Genomic DNA, 25,977 nt, shown 5'->3' with positions numbered 1-25,977 from the left:
AATGAGAAAGTTGAAAATGATCAGAACTTTGATGTCAATGAAAGACTGAGCAATTTTCCCCTCAAGCCTTAAATGGTGACTTTGAAATCTCATCATTCAGTAGTCCCTGTACGCTCATGACTACCATTTTTCTTGACCCTTCATTCACTTAGCATTGGCCAACTACCAGCCTCACACCATCATCATGACTGCCCTGAAACTAACCCTCATACCATCTCAGCCCTTCAACACATTACTTCAAAGTTTAGGAACATCTTGCAAACTTCTGCCAGGTTGCTTTGTATGTAGGGACACAAACACAGACTTCATGCATCTGCACAGAACACACTTAGCTTGCTGTCTTTGTATTGATTGTAACATGATCAGCCACGTGGACCTCACTGGGTTGAGTTCTCCGACTGGGGCTGTTAACCTGGTCCAATCAGGGAGCCTTGGCTGACAGATATAAACAGGAGGGTCAGAGGTTCTGTCAACTCTGAGAACTGTATCTGATGAAGCCAGATCAGTGTCAAGTACAGTGCACATGTGAATAATGGGTGATTTGGTTGCAGGATACTGACTTTTGTGGAGTTATTTCAGTCTTAACACTCACTCACTTTGAGATTCCTTGAAGGCTGTCAGACACTATTTTGCATTCCAGTTGCACACTCACTGTCTTTAGCAGTGACTTAAATGCTTCCAACCTCCATGTGAGTCACATTGCTTTTTAAGTACATTGGTAGGTCAGTGTTTAGTTACAGACTCAGTGGCATGCATTGTCATTTAGAGGGGAAGAAGGCAGCCAGTGATGATGGGGAATGCAACCAGTGCTCTGTACTCCATGAAACAGCTACCTCTATTTTCTGAATCGTTCTGTTCAGTATTCAATTAATATTTATAATGAGAGGTGCAATAAGAATTATGGAGCACCGTTATTGTTTGTTCATTTGTGGGCATCACTGGCTGGAGGTCATGTTACGGCTGCACAAGACATTGGTTCAGCCACTGTTGGAATATTGTGTGCAGTTCTGATCTCCTTCCTATTGGAAAGATGTTGTGAAACTTGAAAGGATTCAGAAAAGATTTACAAGGATGTTGCCAGGGTTGGAGGATTTGAGCTATAGGGAGAGGTTGAATACTTAGGGCTGTTTTACCTGGAGCATTGGAGGCTGAGGGGTGACCTTATAGAGGTTTACAAAATAATGAGGGCCATGGTCTTTTCCCTAGGGTAGGGGAGTCCAGAGCTAGAGGGTATAGGTTTAGGGTGAGAGGGGAAAGATATAAAAGAGACCTAAGGGGCAATGTTTTCACACAGAGTTTGGTACGTGTATGGAATGAGCAGAGGAAGCGGTGGAGGCTGGTACGATTACAACATTTAAAAGGGTCCTGGATGGGTATATGAATAGGAAGTGTTTGGAGGGATATGGGCCAGATGCTGGCAGGTGGAACTAGATTAGGTTGGGATATCTGGTCAGCATGGACGGGTTGGACCGAAGGGTCTGCTTCCATGCTGTATAAATCTATGACTTTATGACTGCCATTTATTGCCAATCCCTTGAGAAAGTGGTGGTGTGCTGCCACCTTGAACTGCTGCAGTCAAAAAGCAACTTTTTAACATTTAACCCAATTCTCAAAATCTTTTTAGCACTGCAAAAGCTGCTTGAAGCTAAAATAATTCTGGTTTCTCCGGGAATCCCACATGTCTATTTCATCTCGTAGTGCAGTATCCTGTCTACAAAAGCCACACAAAGCCATACCTCTCATTTGTTCAATGCTGTACTGCACAATGCTCAAGCATTTCAAGGCAACATAGCAGTCCAGGCACAGTCTAAAACTTTGAAAGGTTAATGATGATGGAAGAATTAAAATGGAATTCCTCCGAACCTGCTCGCTATCATGAGACTTCACTGCACTATATCTGAAACTGATATCCTAACAGATGCCATATGAGCTATTTAACTTCAGGTCCATGCAATGCTGGTGCACTGTATCATTGGCTGCTGCTTCCACGCCAATGGTCAGCAGGATATCTTTTCTGTAGATATTTGAAAGTAGGATCACATCAAGATATCAAGTTTATAATTAGATGGATGATTAGATATTTATTCAGCAACCAAAAAGGTCAAGGACAGTGGAAGTAACATAGTCCATGTGTCTTTTGCACTAAATAGCGTCTGCTTGCCATAATACAAACAGAATCTTAAGCAATTAAACAAAATCCAAACCCAGCTCATTCGTCCTGGAAATAAGTTGCATTTAGGTTATCTCTGGGCCTCTCAGGCCAGCGATGCATTGCTCTGATATACTGTTTCAGAAAGTCCTCCTGATCAATATTCTGATCCTTGTCCTCAGAAGATTCCTATTTTATCTGTACCCAGGACAACCCCCACTTAGTCAGCTTGAGTTGTGAAGGGAACAGTGTGCCACAGTGATGGCAAATCTTGGAGGTTTGGTGGGGGGGGGGTCGAGGATGCAATTATATTGGAGGTCTGCATCCGGTTCCACGGGAACAGCCATGACTCTTACAAACTAGAGAACTTATAGGTTTCTGCCTCATTTGAACCTCCCCTTCCTTATTTCTCTCTTTGTGATCCTCTGTTTGTTTTTGTCGTCTTCCCAATCTTCTGATTTCCCAGTGATCTTGGCCATTTTATAGGCTCTCTCTTTTTCTTTGATACATTTCCTGACTTCCTTTGTCAGCCATGACTGTCTATTCCACCCCCACCCCTCACACAAGATAACCTTTCTTTTCTTTGGGATGAACCTTGCATACCTCTTGCACTTGTGCTTGCACTGGTCTGGGACAACTAATTCTGGGAATATGAACACGTTTACATATTTGACATGTTAAGCATTTGAGTTCCATTTGCTTTAAAGCTGGCCTTAGTCAAAAGACATGTAAATTTGTTGGTAGTCGTAAAATACTGCAGGTTCTTTGCTGCCTTTAGTTGACTTTAAGGTGACCAAGGAAGTGGACGAGGGTAAAGCAGTAGATGTGGTGTATATAGATTTTAGCAAGGCATTCGATAAGGTACCCCATGGCAGGCTGATGCAAAAACTACGGAGGTTAGGCATTGAGGGTGCATTAGAGGTTTGGATTAGGATTTGGCTGGCTGGAAGGAGACAGAGGGTAGTAGTTGATGGTATAGGTTCATCTTGGAGTGCAGTTACTAGCGGTGTTTCACAAGGATCTGTTTTGGGACCATTGCTGTTTATCATTTTTATAAATGACCTAGAGGAGGGGCTTGAAGGCTGGGTGAGCAAGTTTGTGGATGACACGAAAGTCGGTGGAGTTGTGGACAGCGAAGAAGGATGTGGCAGGTTACAGCGGGATATAGATAAGTTGCAGAGCTGGGCAGAAAGGTGGCAAATGGAGTTCAATGTAGCTAAGTTGAAGTTATTCATTTTGGTAGTAGTAACAAGAAGATGGATTACTGGGCTAATGGTAGGCTACTTGGTAGTGTGGATGAGCAGAGGGATCTTGGTGTCCATGTACACAGATCTCTGAAAGTTGCCACCCAGGTAAATAGTGCTGTGAAGAAGGCATATGGTGTACTGGGCTTTATTGGTAGAGGAATTGAGTTCCGGAATCCTGAGGTCATGTTGCAGTTGTATAAGACTCTGGTGCGGCCTCATCTGGAGTATTGTGTGCAGTTTTGGTCGCCGTACTATAGGAAGGATGTGGAGGCATTGGAACGAGTGCAGAGGAGGTTTACCAGGATGTTGCCTGGCATGGTAGGAAGATCGTATGAGGAAAGGCTGAGGCACTTGGGGCTGTTCTCATTGGAGAAAAGAAGGTTTAGGGGAGATTTGATAGAGGTGTACAAGATGATTAGGGGTTTAGATATGGTTGACAGTGAGAACCTTTTTCCGCTAATGGAGTCAGCTGTTACTAGGGGACACCGCTTTAAATTAAGGGGTGGTAGGTATAGGACACATGTTAGGGGTAGATTCTTTACTCAGTGGGTTGTGAGTTCATGGAATGCCCTGCCAGTAGCAGAGGTGGACTCTCCCTCTTTATGGTCATTTAAGCGGGCATTGGATAAGCATATGGAGGTTATTGGGCTAATGTAGGTTAGGTAGGCTTCGGTCAGCACAACATCGAGGGCCGAAGGGCCTGTACTGCGCTGTATTTTTCTATGTTCTATGTTCTAAATGAGAGTGTGTGAGAAAAGGTTAGTTATTCCAAGCAGAAGGTTGAAGTGATGTTCCATAAGGATCAATTAAATTTCAAGTGCTGAGAAAAATAACAATGATAAACATTTCAGAAAGTACTTGGAAGAACTCTCTAGCTTAGGTGCACAATTAGGCTCACAAAATGATTATGGCAAGATATTATACACAAAGCTTCTCTACAACATCAAAATATCTGAATTTAGGAATAATATGCTGAGCTGAATTAAGAACTAGACTCTCCAAAGCCTGTTCACCATCTATAAGGCACAAGGCAGGAGTAAAGTATCAAAAGGTGTGGCATTGGAAAAGAACAGCAGGGCAGGCAACATCCAAAGAGCAGGAAAGTCAATGTTCTAGGCAAAAGCCCTTCACAGGGCAGGAGTATGATGGAATACTTCCCACTTGCATGAATAGGTGCAGCTCCAGAAACATTCCAGAAGCTTAACACCATCCAAGATAAAGTAACCCATTTGATTTTGCCACTGCATCCACCACCAACACTCAGTACCAGCAGTATGTACTATCTACATAATGAACTGCAGTAATTTACTAAGGCTCCTGAGATGGCGCCTTCCAAAGCTACGACCACTATGATCTGGAAGAATAAGGGCAGCATGAACATGACCACCGTCAAGTTCGCCGCCAAGCCACTCAACATCCTGACTTGGAAATATATTTCCCTTTCTTCACTGGCACTGGGTTAAAAACCTGAGACTCCCTCCCTAATGGTTCTGGAGGAGTGGGTACATGCATTGAACAGCAGAGTAGGCTTCTGAGGCAAGTGGTCTTACTCCCACTCATTCGTCTTGAGTTCTTTTGTGTCAATCATTACTTCAAGTAGTCAGAACTGCAGGCAGTTTTGGCCACTCACTTGAAGGGTGCGGGAAGACTGATAGAAACAATGTGAAAAATGTGTGATTATGTATATCAGGAAAGGGGGGGGGGGGGGGGGGGGGGGGAACTCTTACCTGATGAAAAAATAAGACGGATCGGTGACCAAACAAAGGTTTTTAAAATTCTGAAAATTCTGAAAGCGAGAATCTTTCCATTTGTGAAGATAACTAGAGAGCATCAATATAAGATAGGTGTGTGTTTGAAATTAGTAGTTTAGATGTATTTAGATAGAATCCAGACAAAAGAATAAAGGGATGCAATCACAGATTTAGATAAAAATGGAGGAGGAGGCTTGAATGGAGCATAGACGTTAGTATGGACCAGTTGGGGTAAATGGGGCCTATTTCTGTGTGCCATCTCCTGTGTAATCCTATATAAGAATGAGCAGATATGCTGCAAAGTTAAAGATCACCAATTTTTAACTTTGTACATCTAGTCCAACACTGGCATCTCCAGGTAAGCTGTATTTTTGGTGACCTTGATTGAGGGATAATTATTAGTCTGAACATGGAGGAGACCTCCATTGTTCTTTGTCTTCTATGTGTTGCCAGGATTGGAGGATTTGAGCTATTGAGAGAGGTTGAACAGGCCGGGGCTGTTTTCCCTGGACGGTTGGAGGCTGAGGGGTAACCTTATAGAGGTTTATAAAATCATGAGGGGCAAGGATAGGACAAGTAGACCAGATCTTTTTCCTGGGGTGTGGGAGTCCAGAACTAGAAGGCATAGGTTTAGAGTGAGAGGGGAGAGATATAAAAGGGATTTAAAGGACACTTGCTCACACAGAGGGTGGTGCGTGTGTGAAATGAGCTGCCAGAGGGAGTGGTGGAGGCTAGTACAGTTGCACCATTTAAAAGGCATCAGGATGGGTCTGGAGGGATATGGGCTGGGTGCTGGCAGGTGCGACTGGATTGGGTTGGGATACCTGGTCAGTATGGACGAATTGGGCCGTAGGATCTGTTTCTGTTCTATACATCTCGATGGCTCTATGATTCCTTCCAAACACCTCAGGCCAGACAGGGATGATGGATGGGTGACAGGGGGTACCCCTTCCCCCCCAACCCCCTCCTTCTCTCTGCCTCCCCATGCCACCCCCTCCCCCCACCCCTCCCGCCGAGATTTTTACAAAGCCCCCAGATTGAAGTAGAATGAAGGATAGAACACGGCCCACACTTTAACCAGGGCCATAGTGGAACTGGCCATAGAACTCCTTAAGTTGAGGCTTTGATGCCCAGACTGCTCCAGCAGAACCTTGCAGTATAGCCCAGAAAGGGTGTCGTGCATCCCATCATTCTCCTTTGCCTCCTTGCTGGACCTTTCCCTGTTGTTTCTCTCTCTGGAGGCTCTTTTGGATTTGCTGTGTCTTCTGGGCTTTCTGACAAAGTCACAATCATGGTCTCCTTCTACATTGTCTTGGGTGTAGCACTAAAACACAATGACTCTCCACTCACAGAACTGATGTGAGATCTATGAGTAGATAATCTGTGAAAAAAATAACACAATTTTATAGAGAGAATTGCTGAGCCCTCACATCCATCATAGAGAAGCTTCATATAACAGCTTCACACAGAGGAGCAGAGAGGCTTTCCAAAGCTATCATTGCTGTGACTCCATGAGGAGTTCTGAGGTATGCACCCTTATTCAATTGATCATTGAGCAACAAAAGCATTTATATCAGTGAGTAGAATTCTGCTGGTAAGCCAATGTGACTACATCCTCCACTCCCCCACCAAACTAAAAGGCTTCCTTCCATTTCACAGACTACGTCCTTGCATACTTATAGTTCAGTGTGAGAATCCGGTATTTGTGAAACATTACCATCCAGCGCTGGCTGTGGAACATTATTGTGAAATTTCAGCTTCCTTTTTCTCATTGCACTTGCTTTGATGCAAGGAGGGTTTTACGACACAGGGTAAACCCTCCTGCTTAATGTAAACCAGCAACACAGAAAACTTTTATCCTGTGTAGTAATATGTGAAAATTCGAGAGACCAAGAACATTTAAAGTAAAAATTAACAACTTTATTTCAAAAAGTATAACAGAGAATAATTAACTAACAATTATTTACAATGCCTTCCTCTAACCTATCTTTTACTTTCCCTTCTATAATACGAGTCCAATAAAATCCCTGAATAAGATTTACCAAAAAATTCAAATTTCAAAACCAGCCAGCTGTCGTATCTTCCTCTGTAGATTTGCTTTCCAGGTCAGTGTCAATTTTTTTTCTCCCTCTGTTCAAACTCTTTCTCTGGCAGGTACCTCGCAGAGAGTTCTCACGAGCAGCTTACATCTGTTGGTCTTTTGGCAGTTCTCCCTTAATAGTTCAATTTTTCCCAGTCTTATACTCCCAAAGCATCGGATTGTGTCACTGGTTTTTAATATTGCCAATATACTCAATTCCAACGTGATTGGAGTCTGGTATGTTTCGGGGTATAATTTACACTGATTGGCCTAATTCAAATTTGGTTCTGCCTCCGAGCAACCAGCTACCTAGTCTAGTGGATCAGAAGGTTACATTATATCTTGTTCAGAACACTTGGGGCTGTCATGTAGTTCCACAAGGCTTTAACTCTCTTAAAGGTACAGTATCCCTTACACCTTCATAACACCTCCCTCCTTAAGAAAAAAATGAACCATCATAATGAAAAGACATTTCATTTTTTCTATTCTTTAAACACGTTACCTTAACATACCAATACCTTTAATCTTCACCGTAACTTCTTCCCATATACCAGTATACATGCATGTAACATTAAATAAATACAAATCTCATCTAAATGTTATCAGTTAACTTTGCAATAGTGCATCTGCAACTACATTCTTACAACATGTAGTATCTTTAACTTAAAAGTCTGTAACATAAAACTCCAACAAAAGAGTCTCATATTCTTGTCATTAAAGCATTCTAAGAATGTAAGTGGATTGTGATCTGTGTACACGACCGTCTCTGACACATTGTTCGTGACATACACATTAAAATGCTGTAAAGCCAGTACCAAACTCAATAATTACTCTTCGATTCTGGAGTATTTCCTCTGGTGGACGTTGATCTCCTTCGAAAAGTAACCAACTGGCAGTGCAATCCCATCCTCATCTTCCTGTAGGAGTACAGCTCCAACTCCAATGTCACTAGCATCCATGGCGACTTTAAAATGTTTTGAAAAGTTTGGTGTAGCTAGAACTGGTTTGGTGGTTAATGTCAATTTCAAATGGGCGGATGCCTCCTGGCATTGTTCTTCCCTCCGAAACTTTGTGTTCTTCTTCAGCAAATTGGATAATGGTGCCACTACACTGCTGAGGTTTGGAACAAACTTCCAATAGAATCCAATGAGTCCTGAGAATCGAAGCACCTCTTTCTTCAAGATTGGTTATGGAAATTCCTTGATGGCCTTCGTCTTTGCATTCCATGGGGTCAACCTTCCAAGACTGATGTTATGTCCCAAGAACGTCACCTCTGCTTTTGAGAATTCAGTTTTATTTAAGTTTATCACCAGTTTTGCTTCTTGTAGTCATTCAAATAGCTTTGCCAATTGTACCATGTGATCTTTCCAGGACTTACTAAAGATCACTACATTGTCCATATAGACTGTAAATTAGATTAGATTACTTACAGTGTGGAAACAGGCCCTTCGGCCCAACAAATCCACACCAACCCAGCGAAGCGCAACCCACCCATTCCCCTACATTTATCCCTTCACCTAACATTACAGGCAATTTAGCATGGCCAATTCACCTAACCTGCATATTTTTGGACTGTGGGAGAAAACCGGAGCACCCAGAGGAAACCCACGTAGACACAGGGAGAATGTACAAACTCCACACAGTCAGTTGCCTGAGATGAAGAATTGAACCGGGGTCTCTGGCGCTGTGAGGCGGCAGTGCCAACCACTGTGCCACTGTGCCGACCACTGTGCTGTACAGTTTGTTAATCCAGCCACAACTCTGTTCATGAGTCTGTGGAATGTGGCAGGTGTGATCTTCATTCCAAAGATATGACTTTAAACTGATATAGCCCTTTTGGGGTTACAAACACAGAAATTTCTTTTGCTGTCTCTGATAAAGTTACCTGCCAGTAATCACACATTAGTTCCAAATTGGTGAATGGCTTGTCTGACTTTCTCGATACAGTCCTCCAATTTTGGACTTGGGTATGAGTCCGATTTTGTAACGGCGTTGACCTTCTGTTAATCCACGCAGAATCATTGAGTCCTGTCCGAGTTGGGAGCTAACTCACTCTGGTTGGGTTCGATGATGTCCTTGTTGACCATGGCCTCCACCTCCATTTGGACCTGTCTGGCTTTGAAAGGATTAAGCCAATAGGGGTGTTGTATTCCCTATGTCTACTTCATGTAAAATAGCATTAGTTCTCTTCATCTGATTCTTATATATGCCCTTATGCTGCAGTAACAAATCTTTCAACTGCATTCTATGCTCCTGAGACAGATAGTTTACTAACCAATCCCACCCCTCAAGGGCTTCTTCATTTTTTAATCAATTTTGAGGCACATCAAAATCCACATCATCTGGATTTGATTCCTCACTCTGCGGGGCAGTAACTAAACCTGTTTCTCTAGTTATGACTCTAGTATAATACTATTTCAACATGTTCACATGAAAAACCAGATACCTTTTTATCTATCTGTCACCTTTATTAGGTAGTTCACCTGACTCAACTTTTTCTCAATTTGATAGGGAGCACTAAACCTGACTTTGAAGGGATTTCCTATCACTAGTAACAGTACTAACACGTTATTCCCCCCGGAAAACATCTGAATCTCAGAGCTTTTATCTGCCATCTGCTTCATTCTACACTGTGCCTTCTTTAGGTGCTGTTTAGCTAACTCACCTACTCTATTTAGTCTCTCCCTCACTTCCGATACATAATCTAAGCGTGAGATCTCCAACTTTGGTCCTGTCAATTTTTCTTTAATTAATTTCAAGGGGCCTCTCACTCCATGCAGGAATATTAACTCAAAGGGAGTGATCTGAGTAGTCATATGGGGCATCTAATATGGCAAATAATACGAATGGGACACCTTTATCCCAATCATTCGGGTTATCCTGACAGTCTGCTCTTAACATGGTCTTCAAGGTCTGATGCCATCTTTCTAAGACTCCGTGGGATTCAAGATGATACACACTGGAATTAAAGTGCTATATACCTAAACTATCTATAACCTCTTTAAACAGCCTAGCAGTAAAATTTGCACCTTGGTCCGACTGAATCTCTCTGGGTAGCCCATACCATGCGAAGAAAGCTACTAACTCTTCTACTATCCTTTTTGCCTTGATACTCCGTAATGAAATTGCCTCTGGAAATCCGGTAGACACATCCATTATGGTTAACAAGTACTAGTTCCCACTTTTAGTTCTCAGGAGGGGAACAACACAATCAATTATAACTCGCATGAAAGGTTTTTCAATACAGGAATTGGCAACGAAGGTGCTGGTGTTATTACCGCCTGGGCCTATCTACCATTTGGCATGTATGACACATTTGGCAAAAGTTAACCACATTCTTGTGCACTCCAATTCATGTGCTACCCGTAAGACTTCCTGTCTGTATCCTACCGGCAAAACAACCTGGTGCACTTCAGCCCATTTCTCCTCTGCACTAACCTGCCATCGCCTCCATTTCCATCTTAGGATTCTATCTTTCAGATAATAACTCTCCGGAATATTCTCTGCCTCCTTTTAAGAGTACACATCCACATACATATCTTTTATTGTCATGTCTTGCTATTGCAAGTCCCTTAGCCTTTCAGGACTAAACATGTCCTTCTGTCCCTCTGCTTGTCCAAGTTTTTTCCTACACCATTACATCAAACAGAGTATCCATTAACTGTACCTCAACTCCATACTCTTTTTCTTTACTTTTCGCTTTGTACTGTGACTTATGATAGTGGGATCTGGTTACCACACAGTCTGGGAAAATACCAGGATATTTCTGTTTTAACTCTTGAGTTTCCTGGTCCTCCTTGGGCTTCTCCACAACAAGGAGTATCACTCCCACCTTGGATCCTGCCAAATCATTCCCAAGAACAAACTGAATTCCTGGAACTGGCACTCTGTCATTCATCCCACTGCAACTTCCCCAGACTTGAGTTGGCACTCAAACCTGATCTTACATAGGGGAATGCTGAATTTCTGTCCATCTATCCCACAAATTACCATACTCTCGGGTAACAGAACAGAAAGAGTGCATATTCGCTCGCCCCTTACTATCAGTGACTGGTTAGATCCAGTATCTCTCAAAATTATAACTTTGTGTCCTTCTCCCTCTGTTCTTTCTGAGTAAACTTTACCCACAGAGGCAAATTCTTTGTAAAGGTCAGGTACTAACTCCATACCCAGTCCCTGCCTCGGCTGTGCCCTCTCCAGCAGCTCTCTGTTCTTCTTGGGGTTTCCTTGATGACTTCACTAATGCCACCAGTTTAGCTTCTTTTATCATATCTTTTCCCACAGTGCTTTTCCTGACTTTACGTGTCCCACTTCACCACAGTGGAAACACCTGAAGTCTTTCACCTCCTTTCCACCCTCTTGGGCTTCTTTTTTATCCAGTGCTCTCTCCTCTTGGTTTCATAGTTAGGCTCTCCTCTTTCCCAACTTCTATCCCTCACAGGATGAAATTCTGGCAGGAAGCTTATCTCATGCACCAACATGTATTCATCTGTTAATTCTGTTGCCCCTCTCACTTCCTGAACCTTCTGTTCCTCCACGTGAACCCTTACCATCTCTCAAAATGAGTTTTTAAACTCCTCCAGCCAAAGTGTCTCCCGTAGAGCCTCAAAGGTCTTATCTATGTTTAAAGTATGCACCCATCGATCAAAATGACTATGCTTAATTCTTTCGAACTTAACGTAAGTCTGACCTAGTTCCTTCTATGTGTTTCTGAACTGCTGTTTATATGTTTCTGGTACCAATTCTTAAGCAATTAAAATAGCATGTTTAACCTCTTCATAACCTCTTGACCTCTCATCTGACAGCACGACAAATACCTCACCAGCTCTGCCTACCAATTTACTCGGGGATTTTATTGGACTATTATTATAGAAGGGAAAGTAAAAGATAGGTTAAAGGAACGATTCGTAAATAGTTGTAGTTAATTATTCCCTGTTATACTTTAAGAAATAAAGTTGTTAATTTTTACTTTAAATAGTTCTTGGCCACTCGAATTTTCACATATTACTGCACACCCAAAAATCCTTCAAACACTCCATCTGCCTAGTCAATGTTTCAAATGAAATAAAGGAGGCTTCAAAATCTTTCCCATCAAAATGTGGCAGAGCTTTGACATATTTGTATATATCACTACTTTCTCTTTTAATCTCTATACTGTTAACTTGACTTTGCAAACTAAGTCATAACTATTCAAGTTCAAATTCTCTCCCTTTGTATCTCTCCTTTTCTTCCCTCTGTCTCTCTCTCTCTCCCTTTCTTCTCTCTTTCTTGGCTCAGCTCAGAACATTCTCTCTCTCTTTTTCCTCTCTCTCTCTCTCTCTCTCTTTCCTCTCTCTCGTTGTTTATCTTCTAACTCCACTTTCCTCAATTGTAATTTACGTTCTTCTACCTCTACTGCACCTGTCTCTTTCTCTGACACACCTGAGTGTTTGAGTAATTCCGTTACAATTTCAGCTTTACTTTTGTCCTTGGTTAAACACAAATCAATTCTATTTTTTTGCTAATTCTAAAACTATGGCCTTTTCCTTTCATTCTAAACTTTCTTGGCCAATTTGAGAATCATTTGCAAATCGCAGAGCCTCTTTAGCAATTTTAAGAGCCATTTCTCTCACTTTTAATTTAATCAAACACAAGTCACTGAGATTAAACAAATTATCTCACCTATGTTTTATTTAAAGATCTAGGACACTAACCTGCAAATATTTAAATCTGTTGGGATTTTTTGTACCCCCAAATCTATTCAAATCTGTCTAAACCAGTTCAAATCCCGACAATGAGCCCCCAGTCTGTTACGACACGGAGTAAACCCCCCTGCTAAATTTAAACCAGCAACACAGAAAACTTTTATCCCGTGCAATAATCTGTGAAAATTCGAGAGGCCAACTATTTAAAGTAAAAATTAACAACTTTATTTCAAAAAGTATAACGGAGAATAATTAACTAACAACTATTTACAACTCCTTCCTCTAACCTATCTTTTACTTTCCCTTCTATATTACTAATTTGATAAAACTAATTTGATAAGATTTACCAAAAAATTCAAATTTCAAAACCAGCCAGCTGTCGTATCTTCCTCCGTAGATTTTCTCTCTAGGTGGGTGTAGATTTTTTTCTCTCTCTTTGTCAAAGAATTTTCACCAGCAGCCTACATCTATTGGTCTTTTGGTAGTTCTCCCTCAACTGTTCAATTTTTCCCGGTCTCATACTCCGAAAGCATCGGATTATGTCATTGACTTTTAATCTTGTCAATATACTAAATGCAAACTTGATTGGAGTTTGGTATTTTTCTGGAAGTATAATTTAAACTGATTGGTCTAATTCAAATTTGTTTTTGTCTTCAGACAACTAGCTACACTATCTACTGGACCAGAAGGTTACATTATATCTTGCTCAGAACACTTGGTGATGTCAGGTGGTTCTGCTAGCCTTTAACTCTCGTAAAGGTACAGTATTCCTTACACCTTCATATCAAGGAAGTTCCTGCACACAATACGATACCTGCTAATAACAATTTGATCGGTTTGCTAGTAATTGAGCAGCTTAGAACTGGGAACAAATTACAGAACGAGAGAAAAGTGTCCTCTATTTCCCCAACTCAGGCGTGGTCGCTTTATTTCCTGCAACTAAAACCCACTGTAAACATGAAGGAAACCAGCTTATCCCTGCTGCAAAAGATGGTGTGACTGTGTAAAAGCTGTGGCTTCTAACCATTAAATCAGAGACCTTTTATCAGTGAACCAGCTGCCTTGTGTTGTGAAAGTAAATTTCGGATAACACTAGCTTCAAATCCCGGACACTTTATTTCTGTAAACCGCAGGAGAGATCCCAACTGCACCAAAGGACTTTGACAGTCTTCTTGTAGAGGCACTCTCCGGTGAATATCAGAACATTACAAGTAAATAGCATTTTTTTATATCTTGTTAGAGTATAATTGATACAAAGGATTCTGACATCACAGGGCAGAATACAAATCTCGTTAACAATATGTGTTTTCAATTCTCACAATAGCTGGAGATCGCTGCCTTCCTGTGATAATATTAAACCTTTGTGATTGTACTGTTTTCAGTCTCCTGCTAATTGATAAAGGGCTAGGTAATAGGTTTTAGTATCAGTAATGTGGTTAGTCTTCACATACTTTTGTTAACTGGCAGGGAAGTCTATGAATGGAAACAGGAGATGGTTAATGGGATGTCTGATCAGGGCTGACAGTCCTATTCAAAAAGTGAGTATCTTCACTCAGGGCTGGGAGCGAAATACACACATATGGCTCCAGCTGACTTTGGTGGTTCAGGGACAGCCAGACCCCTGCTGTGATCTCTGTCTCTGCCTATGACTGGACAGGCATACAGTCAAATACTGTACATAGAGAGTCATTCCAATAGGGGACCTTTAACCTTTGAGTTCCCACTGCCTCTAAGCACTAGGGTAAGCCAGAGAAACAAAACATTTTACTTTTTGGGGTTCAGAACCTTCAGCATCTCTTAGCAGCCAGTTGAAGCATCAGGAGAAAGACAATTGAAAATTTTCAGACTGTAAGAGAACTACTGTTAACTATTGTTAAAAAAAAGACGAGGAATTGAAACCATAGTCTGCAAAATTGAAGTGCTGGGTGAGTGACAGCAACTGTGAATTTTCCCATTCTTATGAATATGAAAGGAGATGTGAGACAGAACTGGAATTTTTTCCAATCTCAGTTTTAAAACTGGGAAATAGCTGCAGAATTAAACAAGGCAGGTGAGCAATTAAGTGAAGCAATCCCCTGACAGGATCATGGGGAGCGTCGCTCCGAAAGCTAGTGTGCTTCCAATTAAACCTGTTGGACTATAACCTGGTGTTGCGTGATTTTTAACTTTGTACACCCCAGTCCAACACCGGCATCTCCAAATCAGGATCATGGGAAAGTGTGTTATAAGCATTATTACAGCACAAACCTCACTGGAGGAAAGGGAACAAAGAGAGGAGAGATTTTGAAAGCTTTGGTCACATATACACCACATTCAAGTGTTTGACAGCAGAGCTCAGACAGAGGGAGAATACTAATCAGTATGTGACCACTCTCACACATTCAGCTGACCTCTGTGTGTTTGCACAGGTGAAAGATAGGATTGTCTAGGCATAAGGGATCACATCGTGAGAGCATAACTGCTAAGAGACGAAGCTATCAATATGTATTGAAGCTGCAAGATTGTCAAACAACAACTACAGCATATTAACGGGAGAACTGACAAAGCTTTCCATAATGCTGATTGGCATTCTCGATAACAACAGCATGTTGGAAATAAGGAAAAAAGCTTTACAGATTGGCCTGGAGAAAGATCAAAGCTAGAATACAGGATGTAAATATTGTGGAGGACAATGTACAAAAAGAAAGAAAGCATGTGCAGCCTAAGGAAAGGATCATTCTAACAGGGAAAAGCCTGAATCACTGACACACAAGGGTTTAGCTAAAAAGAAAAAGCACAAGCCAATGAAGATGGCAGCTGGAGAGATGTTAGCTGATGATTTTGATGAATCAATTTACACCATCTGACGGGTTGGCATCATTCAGTCTAAAGATGTTAAGTGTTTTGTGACTGTTTATTGGCTGGTGCTTCCTGCAACATCATGAGGTTTGCAGACTTGTACAAAATGAGTCAAGACAGGGAACCAAAAAATGAAGTCCTCAAAAAAAAGGATGAGGCCATATATTGGAACACCACACAACCAAAAAACAACAGTGAAACTGAGCACCCAATGAAAAGAATGAAGGTCTACATGAATGAATTTTCATGCATTTTCATGCAAATGAATTTTCCTATTATTTACTGGTGTCCCTCAGTTTGACTGGAACAATACATTCATCCTGGTACAGGCTAAACAAAGACACATGCGGGAATTCCTAGAGGCCTGGTATTCAAACCAGAACTTCATTAACAATCATATAGATTTGGATTCCATTTACCAACCTTTCAGAAACAGAACTGGAAATGATATCACCCACCACAACAAACTGAGACACATAAATAGCAAAGGGGCAGAACGCCAGCTCTTCACCGGAAGCTCACTGATGATGTTACCTAGCATGGTGACGAAATATCTGAGAACAAACCTTCCAGCTCAGCGAGCAAATTTACAACTGGATGGGATAGGTATGGAGTGATACGGACCAAATGCAGGCAAATTGGACCAGTTTAATTGTGGAAACTGGGCAGCATGGGTAAGATGGGCCAAAGAGCCTGTTTCCATGCTGTTGACCTCTGTGACTCTATCTGCAATTCCAGACTGAACACATTAAAAAAATTGTACTTATCTCAACTAAGGCAAGTCTGAAGTTTGAGTTGTTAAACCTATACATGACAAAAGACGTTTGCAGCATTCATGAGCCATTAAGCTATTGACTACTGAAGGACCCCAGAGGAAGTTTGAAAATATGTTTCTAAAGTTCTTGGAAAACTACCTGGTGAAAATCAAAATCCCTGCATGTCTGAGATCAATTTAGCATCTGTGACAGAAACTTCCAGACTCTGTCGAGACCAGCCCGAAAGACAAGATAATCGAAATAGAAAAGAAGTGATTAATTTCCAAAGAGACAATTCCTACAGACTGAGTTAGCAACATGGTATTAGAAATTGGGGTCCATTTAAAACTAAATTTTCCTAGTTTTACTGTGTAGTACGTAATTCTACTACTGTGTGGTATGCCATTACAGCAGTGACTAACTTTTCAAATTTCTAGCATATGTAAACAAAAGGAAACATAAGGATTGCTGAGGTCATGATGTCCCACTGAACTAACATCAACAATTCATCTGACACCACATATACTCTCTTATTAATGAATTCTTTACAAAAATAAGAAGTTTTTGTTCTTAGGAAGAACAGTAAACTAATCCTCAAGTGAAGCTGGACGAGGGGACTTTGGTTTACCTGCCCGTAGGCATTGTTTAAAAGGCTTCAGACAGATGATTGACACTGTACAGCAAAAGGCAATGTATTAACATGTGTAGCAGGGAAGTGATGGAGTGACAGAGAGAAAGAAAGAGAGAGAGAGAGAGAGTGGGGGTGGTGGAGGGGTGGGGGGGGTGAATCCAAAGAATTGAGCCAACAATTTCATGGGAGAAGATGAGAAGTTTAAGGGAAGAACAAAGATTGTTACCACCGAAGATTACCAGCACAGCTGCTGAGATATCAGAGATGAACATCCCACTATTTTAAAACTGTGAGGGTCGACCACTTCTGCTTCTCCATTCTACAGAGCAGCTCAGGGATCATCAAAACACTCTCATCTGGAAGGGATTGTATCTTTCCTTCCTTTATCTAATTAAATAATGCATCATACCTGTCTCAAAACTGTTTACAAATGGTCAGCTGCCTATATTTAGTAAGTGTAACCATGAACCCCCAATATCAGACTTTGCCAGTGGTGACATAAAAAGCTGAATGCATGCAGAGATCCAAAGGATCTCAGTAACATTAATATCACCATCTCATGCCAATCATTGATGAAATTTTACTACAACTCACCAAGTCAATGGTCTTTACTGCATTCAATGTGAAGACTGAGGACTGGCAAGTTAAGGTGAATATTAGACCAACTGATTTTAATGATTACCAAAGAAATTGAAAGTGTGAAAACGTATTTCAGTTTGCTGTGATAGACACAATGGTTCTCAATTCATGAATGAAGACATAGGGCACTTTGTAAATTTTTGGATAATTCCACACTATGCATAATATCCACACTATCTCTAGTCAAGTGGAGGGGGCTGAAGTGGCAGTGAAAATTGACAAAGGGATCACAGCAAAATCAAGAAAATCCAACACCGACTTGTACATGGCAATTCTAGAATGGGAAAGACACCTTCAGAATCAGTCCAGTCCAAGGACTAATGTCATGTCCTTCCAGTAATTAAAGAAAAACTGACTGAAACCAGAAGTAGTGAGAGAAGTGAGTGACAAAATCAAGGTGAAATGACACAAAGTTAAATTTCACTTTGATAAAGCTGCCAAATTATTACCAGAGCTGAACACTGGAGAGCCAGTCAGAGTATAACACTCTCAACAGTGGTTAGCACTGCTGCCTCCGAGCGCCAAGGACCCGGGTTCGATTCCAGCCTCGGACGACTGTCAATGTGGAGTTGACACATTCTCCCCATGTCTGCGTGGGTTTCCTCCCACAATCCAAAGATGTGCAGGTTAGATGAATTGCCCACTTTAAACTGCCCGAAGTGTTCAGGGATGTGTAGGTTAGGTGTATTAGTTAGGGGTAAATGTAAAGTAATAGGGTAGGGGAATGGGTGGGTTACCCTTCGGAGGGTCAGTGTAGACTATGTTGAGCCAAATGGCCTGTTTCCAAACTGTAGGGATTCTATGATCTACTATGAATGTGCAGGGACTGAATGCATTAACACCCATTTCTGTAAAAGATTTTTTTTCTTGGGCAATTTATGCAACTTGTAGCTGCAAATAGTGGTACATATGAACAGGAAGATGTTTGGAGAACGTATTTGTAGTGTATTGACTGACTTGACGTAGTCATGTGATTCAACCTTTACTGTAAATTTCATTCACTTCAATTCATGGTCGACTTGAAACCTATTACTTATACAATAATGATGCATGCGATTAGCGTTACATTCGTTATGCTGGGGATATTTTTCCACACAGATTCAGGACAAATTCATATCATTGAACACATTAATGAAAGAAAATGTTAAATGTGTGATTCATAAGTAGCTGGTATTTTTAGAGATTATCTGAATATGGCTTGAGACAAATTGAATCTGGACTGTACCTGGATAAACCTGACTTAGCGGCTTCTGAAATATCCAGTGGCAGAGATTATCGATGAACATCTGTCACTGTCCTTCCTGAACAGAGAGGGCAGAGCAAAAGAGCATGAATAGGCATCCAACTTGACAAATGGGAGTGATGAAACACAACCGATGCAAGTGTCTATGACTGGTTGTATATTTGTCTAATTAAGTAATTAGATTAGATTCTCTACTGTGTGGAAACAGGCCCTTCAGCCCAACAAGTCCACACCGACCCTCTGAAGAGTAACCCACCCAGACCCATTTCTCTCTGACAAATGCACCTAACACTATGGCAACTTTAGCATGGCCAATTCATGTGCCTTGCACATCTTTGTGACTGTGAGAGGAAACTGAAGCACCCACAAGAAACCCACGCAGACATGGGGAAAACATGCAAACCCCACACAGACAGTCATCTGAGGCTGGAATTGAACCTGAGGCAGCAGTGCTAACCACTGAGCCACCGTGTCACCCCTGTGCATTGTACTTAAACTTATGCTTCTTAACACACTCAATAAATTATTTCAGAATAGCTTACAAGTGATTGGTTGCCGATGTTAAATAAGTGTAACTAATTTCTAACAATGCTAACAGCAAAATAAAAGCTGGAAAGCTAAGTGTATGTAGAGGTCCAAAGGATCTCAGTAAGATTTATCACACAACCCCATTTCAAACAGTGAAGAAATTTTGTTACAACTTGATAAAGCGAAGTTCTTTACTCCCCTCAATGTGAAGGGTAGGGTCTATCTAAGGAACAACACCCTCTGAGTCCTGCCAAACCCATGTCAATGATCATTTGAGATCTTTCCTGTTTGAACTGTATCACCATAATGGAGATAACAACATTATCAATGACAAATGCAGGGCTCACTCTTCTCTTTCAGCATTTGATTGCTGTGATTTGGAGAATATGACTTTCCACTGTTGATTATGTAAAGAATTTGCCCAGTTGTTTGGAGTTCTCAATACCAAGATCAAATTTTCTGCGTATTATTGGGGTGTAGAAGTATCATGTTATTAAGCATGTAAATAATTACTAAAAAGTCACTCATCTACAATCTTTCTACAATAAGATCGCTTGATTTAAGTCTGGAGTAAAGGCGGAACTATCCCAGACATCCTCAAACTGAAATGAATGGTGATTAGAAGAATCTATGGCCCAATATGCCTGATATATTTACAGGTTTATAGGTATGGGTCAAAATCCCATCGGGGCCTGAGTGACATGGACTATGTCAAAAACTGTGGGAGAACTGCATAAGATGTCGTGGGGACATGATGGGGGAGTAGGAGTGGGGCCTCTCTTGTTGTCAGGAATAACTTGATGCATTGACAGAGTTCTAGGCATTAGAGATCCTAGCTAGGAAATTCTGAGATGCCTGTTAATTGGGATTATTGCTTATTGACAGTCTCACCTCATTAATATGCAGCTTCCGATTCTGTCACACACCATGAGGAAACTAGACACTGACACCTGAAATGAAAGTCAGAGAGTGTACCTCGCAACTCCAGCACCATATCCCCATCTTGGAAACCCAGCAACAATATTTCAGGATACAATCTATGGGCACCAGCCATATGCACCACATCCACAGGCCTTCCTGGGCCTATCCGGACCCTTATGAATCCTCTCTGATCCATATGCAGGTTGCTTTTGCACTTTAAAGCTCTATTCCAAGGCTCAATGTTGCAATGTTACTGCAAGGACACTTTGCAAACAGGGACAGGCATACATCTGATGGGATTAGATCAGGCTTCTTCTCAGGATTGCTCAAAAGAATGGGATGATCACCTTATTGGGATTGTATTATAGAACCCACGAATAGTCAGAGGGAAATTGAGAAACAAACTTGTAAGGAGGTCTCAGCTATCTGTAAGAAAAATAGGGTAGTTATGGTTGGGGATTTTAACTTTCCAAACATAGACTGGGACTGCCATAGTGTTAAGGGTTTAGATGGAGAGGAATTTGTTAAGTGTGTACAAGACAATTTTCTAATTCAGTACGTGGATGTACCTACTAGAGAAGGTGCAAAACATGACCTACTCTTGGGAAATAAGGCAGGGCAGATGACTGAGGTGTCAGTGGGAGATCACTTTGGGAGAAAGGCCAATTTTTATGGTATTAGGCAAGATTGGGGACAGATGTTCGCAGGTAAAGGGACGGCTGGAAAATGGGAAGCCTCCAGAAATAAGATAATGAGAATCCAGAGAAAGTATATTCCTGTCAGGGTGAAAGAAAAGGCTGTTAGGTATAGGGAGTGCTGGATGACTAAAGAAATTGAGGGTTTGGTTAAGAAAAAGAAGGAAGTGTATGTAAGGTACAGACAGGATAGATCGAGTGAATACTGAGAAAAGTATAAAGGAAGTAGGAGTATACTTAAGAGGGAAATCAGGAGGGCAAAACGGGGACATGAGATAGCTTTGGCAAGTAGGGTTAAGGAGAATCCAAAGAGTTTTTACAAATACATTAAGGACAAAAGGGTAACCAGGGAGAGAATAGGGCCCCACAAAGGTCAACAAGTCAGCCTTTGTGTGGAGCTGCAGAAAATGGGGGAGATACTAAATGAGTATTTTGCATCAGTATTTACCATGGAAAAGGATATGGAAGATATAGAATGTAGAGAAATAGATGGTGACATCTTGCAAAATGTCCATATTACAGAGGAGGAAGTGCCGGATGTCTTGAAATGCATAAAAGTGGATAAATCCCCAGGACCTGATCAGGTGTACCTGAGAACTCTGTCGAAAGCTAGAGAAGTGATTGCTGGGCCTCTTGCTGAGATATTTGCATCATCAATAATCACAGGAGAGGTGCCGAAAGACTGGAGGTTGGCTAATGTGTTGCCACTGTTTAAGAAGGGTGGTAAGGCCAGCCAGGGAATTATAGACCAGTGAGCCTGACGTTGGTGGTGGGCAAGTTGTTGGAGGGAATCCTGAGGGACAGGATGTACATGCATTTGGAAAGGCATGGACTGATTTAGGGATAGTCAACATGGTTTTGTGCGTGGGAAATCATATCTCACAAACTTGATTGAGTTTTTTGAAGAAGTAACAAAGAAGATTGATGAGGGCAGAGTGGTAGATGTCATCTATATGGACTTCAGTAAGGCGTTCGACAAGGTTCCCCAAGGGAGACTGATTAGCAAGGTTATATCTCACGGAATAAAGGGACAACTAGCCATTTGGATACAGAACTGGCTCAAAGGTAGAAGACAGAGGGTGGTGGTGGAGGATTGTTTTTCAGACTGGAGGCCTGTGACCAGTAGAGTGTCACAAGGATCGGTGCTGGGCCCTCTACATTTTGTCATTTACACAAATTATTTGGATGCGAGCATAAGAGGTACACTTAGTAATTTTGCAGATGACACCAAAATTGGAGGTGTGGTGGACAGCGAAGATTACAACAGGATCTGGACCAGGTGGGCCAATGGGCTGAGAAGTGGCAGATGGAGTTTAATTCAGATAAATGCGAGGTGCTGCATTTTGGGAAAGCAAATCTTAGCAGGACTTATACACTTAATGGTAAGGTCCTAGGGAGTGTTGATGAACAAAGAGACCTTGGAGTGCAGGTTCATAACTCCTTGAAAGTGGAGTCGCAGGTAGATAGGATAGTAAAGAAGACATTTGGTATGCTTTCCTTTATTGGTCAGAGTATTGAGGACAGGAGTTAGGAAGGTCATGTTGCGGCTGTACAGGACATTGGTTAGGCCACTGTTGGAATGTTGCATGAAATTCTGGTCTCCTTCCTATCGGGTAGATGCTGTGAAACTTGAAAGGGTTTAGAAAAGATTTACAAGGATGTTGCCAGGGTTGGAGGATTTGAGCTAGAGGGAGAGGCTGAACGGGCTGGGGCTGTTTTCCCTGGAGTGTCGGAGGCTGAGGGGGGTGACCTTATAGAGGTTTACAAAATTATGAGGGGCGTGGATAGGATAAATAGGCAATGTCTTATCCCTGGGGTCGGGGAGTCCAGAATCAGAGGGCATAGGTTTAGAGTGAGAGGGGAAAGATATAAAAGAGACCTAAGGGGGAACTTTTTCATGCAGAGGATGGTACGTGTATGGAATGAGCTGCCAGAGGAAATGGTGGAGGCTGGTACAATTGCAACATTTAAAAGGCATTTGGATGGGTATATGAATAGGAAGGGTTTGGAGGGCTATGGGCTGGATGCTGGCAGGTGGGACTAGGTTGTGTTGGGATATCTGGTCGGCGTGGACGGGTTGGACCGAAGGGTCTGTTTCCATGCTGTACATCTCTGTGACTCTATCACTCTAATTGCTCTCTTAGCTTTCACTCACATTTTGCCTACCTGCATGGTCACAGCTTCCCTCTTTGCCTTGCCTTGCTTCACCTCAGTGCAGTCACAGAACCAGTCTACTTATCAGCAGTTGCTAATCAAGCAGGCAGACAACTTGCTAAATGACACATTGCTATGTCAATCTCACACCATGTGCCAGAAGCATGCATGACAAACACAGTATTTTTTTTCTCATTCTCTTATGGGGTGTAGAAATCACTGGCTAGGCCAAGTTGCCCATGAGAAGATGGTGGAGTTGAGCTGCCTTCTTGAACCGCTGCAATCCAGTTGCTGCAAGCAAACGGCTATGTCTCAAGGTCCAAAGGGATTGTTCATCAGTCCTATCCATGGATATACCCATCAGTCGGGGGTCCCAGCAGAGGCAGCCTCCGATTCCATGGCAGAGGTTTAGTCTTGGTCAAGTGACCAATCGAAGTTCTGTCAGTCAGTTGATGGATCTATGCCCAGGAAGTGGGTCAAGGTGAGTCCTGTGGGTCCATTGTCGAGGTTCCAGGAGTTAGCAGTTGTAAAGGAACATAAAAATGTTTTCTCTTTCCTTTCCCTCCCTCTGTGTCTCATTGCATTCCCAGGCTCTACAGTTGAGCTTGACCTACACTGGAGTCTGTTGGCCCTGGAGGTTTGGTTGAGCAACTGGGGAGCCGTTTGAGTTGAGAAGGTGCAGACATGCTGAGTGTGTCCTTGCTGAAGGAAAATGCACCTTCTTCAGTTTGAACTTCCACACGGATGACGGAGTGTGTATACCCAGCAGACCTTGAGACTGTTGGACATGGCTCTCCATTGCAGCCACCAACCTGTCCATGGAGGTAGCCAGGCAGACATATGCTCGAGGCAGCTGTGTCACAACAGGGAGCTGCACTCCTGTGCTCCTGACTCTAATCCAGCGAACATCACCATTTGGACTCAGTCTGTAAATTGGTAGAAGGTGCAGGAGGCAAGCTTCCTCTGAGGTATCTGCACTCTCCTCCTCAGAGGTATTGAAGGCCCTTTCTTGCAGAGCAGTGCACTTGACTTTCGAGACTTCGGACCAGCTGCACAAACCTGCAAAGCGCAAAAGACAGAAGTTGTGTCAGTCGTGTGCTATAAATGACACTGACAGTGGGGCTGACATAAGAACTGCACTGGAATGAAGAATGATACTTACTCAGTTGGCGGGACATGAATGTCTGGGCACCTTCACAGGGAATGGTCCTGGTCTTTTCCTGTGAGGGTCAAGGTCATCCCCTCATGAGGGAAGTTCCTAATGTCAAACACACCGCCATCTGCGCTATTTTTAACCCATGGAATGATCAAAAGGAGGGGATTGAATGAGATAAAGATGACTGGCACAGCTGTTAATACTGGTGCAGGTGGAAGAAAGATGGTGAGGGTTCCCAACTGAGTGAACAGGCAGCACAAAAGGTCTACAAGGTTAATAGTGCAGGAGGTGGTGTCGAGTGGGGTGAGGAATGATTGTTGAAAGATGTTGCAAGCAACACTGTGGGTCATACAGCAATAGCCTTGATAGGGAGTAGGTGCAGGAGCAGAAATAAAGTGAGTGTAAGGTAACAGAGGTGACTCAAAGTTAACATGAAACTATAAAGTTGAACACACAGAATAACTTTATGCCTTTCCTACAATGAACACCAGTCATCTCTCCTTTTGAACTGAGGAAGGATCACTGGATAACTGATGTCTCTTCACTGCCAGACCTGCTGAGCTTTTCCAGTAATGATTATGTACCTACCAATACTAAACACCTCTGCTGGGACACCTCCAAATTGACTTCCAAGTCATTCTTATATCAATTCTTAATAACTTAATATTGTGATACTGTTACTATTTTACTTTAAAGCCTCAGCTTTCTTTTGTTTTGGAGCCAAACCAGACTGGATAGATGTAAAAAGTGGAAGACAACCAGTCTCCAGCAATATTGTACAACACTCCCACTATCCGTAACAAACTCCCTAAAGCCTGTCTCTCAGCTACAAGGCACAAGTCAGGAGAGTATTGGAATACTCCCCACTTGCTTGGATGAGTGCAGTTTCAGTAACATTTAGGAAGCTTGACACCATCCAGGACAAAGCAACCCCATTTGATGGGCATTACATTCACAATCCTCACAAGTAACAGTGTGTACCATCTACATGGTGTACTGCAGAAATTCAACAAGGATCCTTAGACAGAATCTTCCAAATCCACAATCTTTACCACCTAAAAGGATAAGGACAGCAGATGGAGTACATCAGAACAACACCAGCTCGAACGTTCCCTCCAAGCCTCATATTACCCGAACTTGGAACAATATCATTATTCCTTCACTGGCACTGGGTCAAAATCCTGAAACTCATTCCTGAACAACACTGTGGATTTATCCACAACACATAGACCACAGTAATTCAGAAAGCCAAAACAACACCAACTATACGAGATCAGTTAGGGCCTCGCCAGTGATGCCTAAGTTCTGTGAATGAATCAAAATAAAATAAATTAAATGGAAGCTGATAGTCTTTCTATACTCATCATCATTAATGATGGCTGCATACAGGCAGATCCTGAAGACATGTGCCTTCTCCTCATTTTGATTCCTTTAAGATCACAGACTGACGAGATGAGCGATGGAAGATGCAATTTCTAGAGGCATTTTTTTTCCTAACTGCATAAC

This window comes from Hemiscyllium ocellatum, chromosome 25, assembly GCF_020745735.1.
Source record: "Hemiscyllium ocellatum isolate sHemOce1 chromosome 25, sHemOce1.pat.X.cur, whole genome shotgun sequence".
NCBI classification, from domain to species: domain Eukaryota; kingdom Metazoa; phylum Chordata; class Chondrichthyes; order Orectolobiformes; family Hemiscylliidae; genus Hemiscyllium; species Hemiscyllium ocellatum.
Note: the sequence above shows the minus strand (reverse complement) of the source record.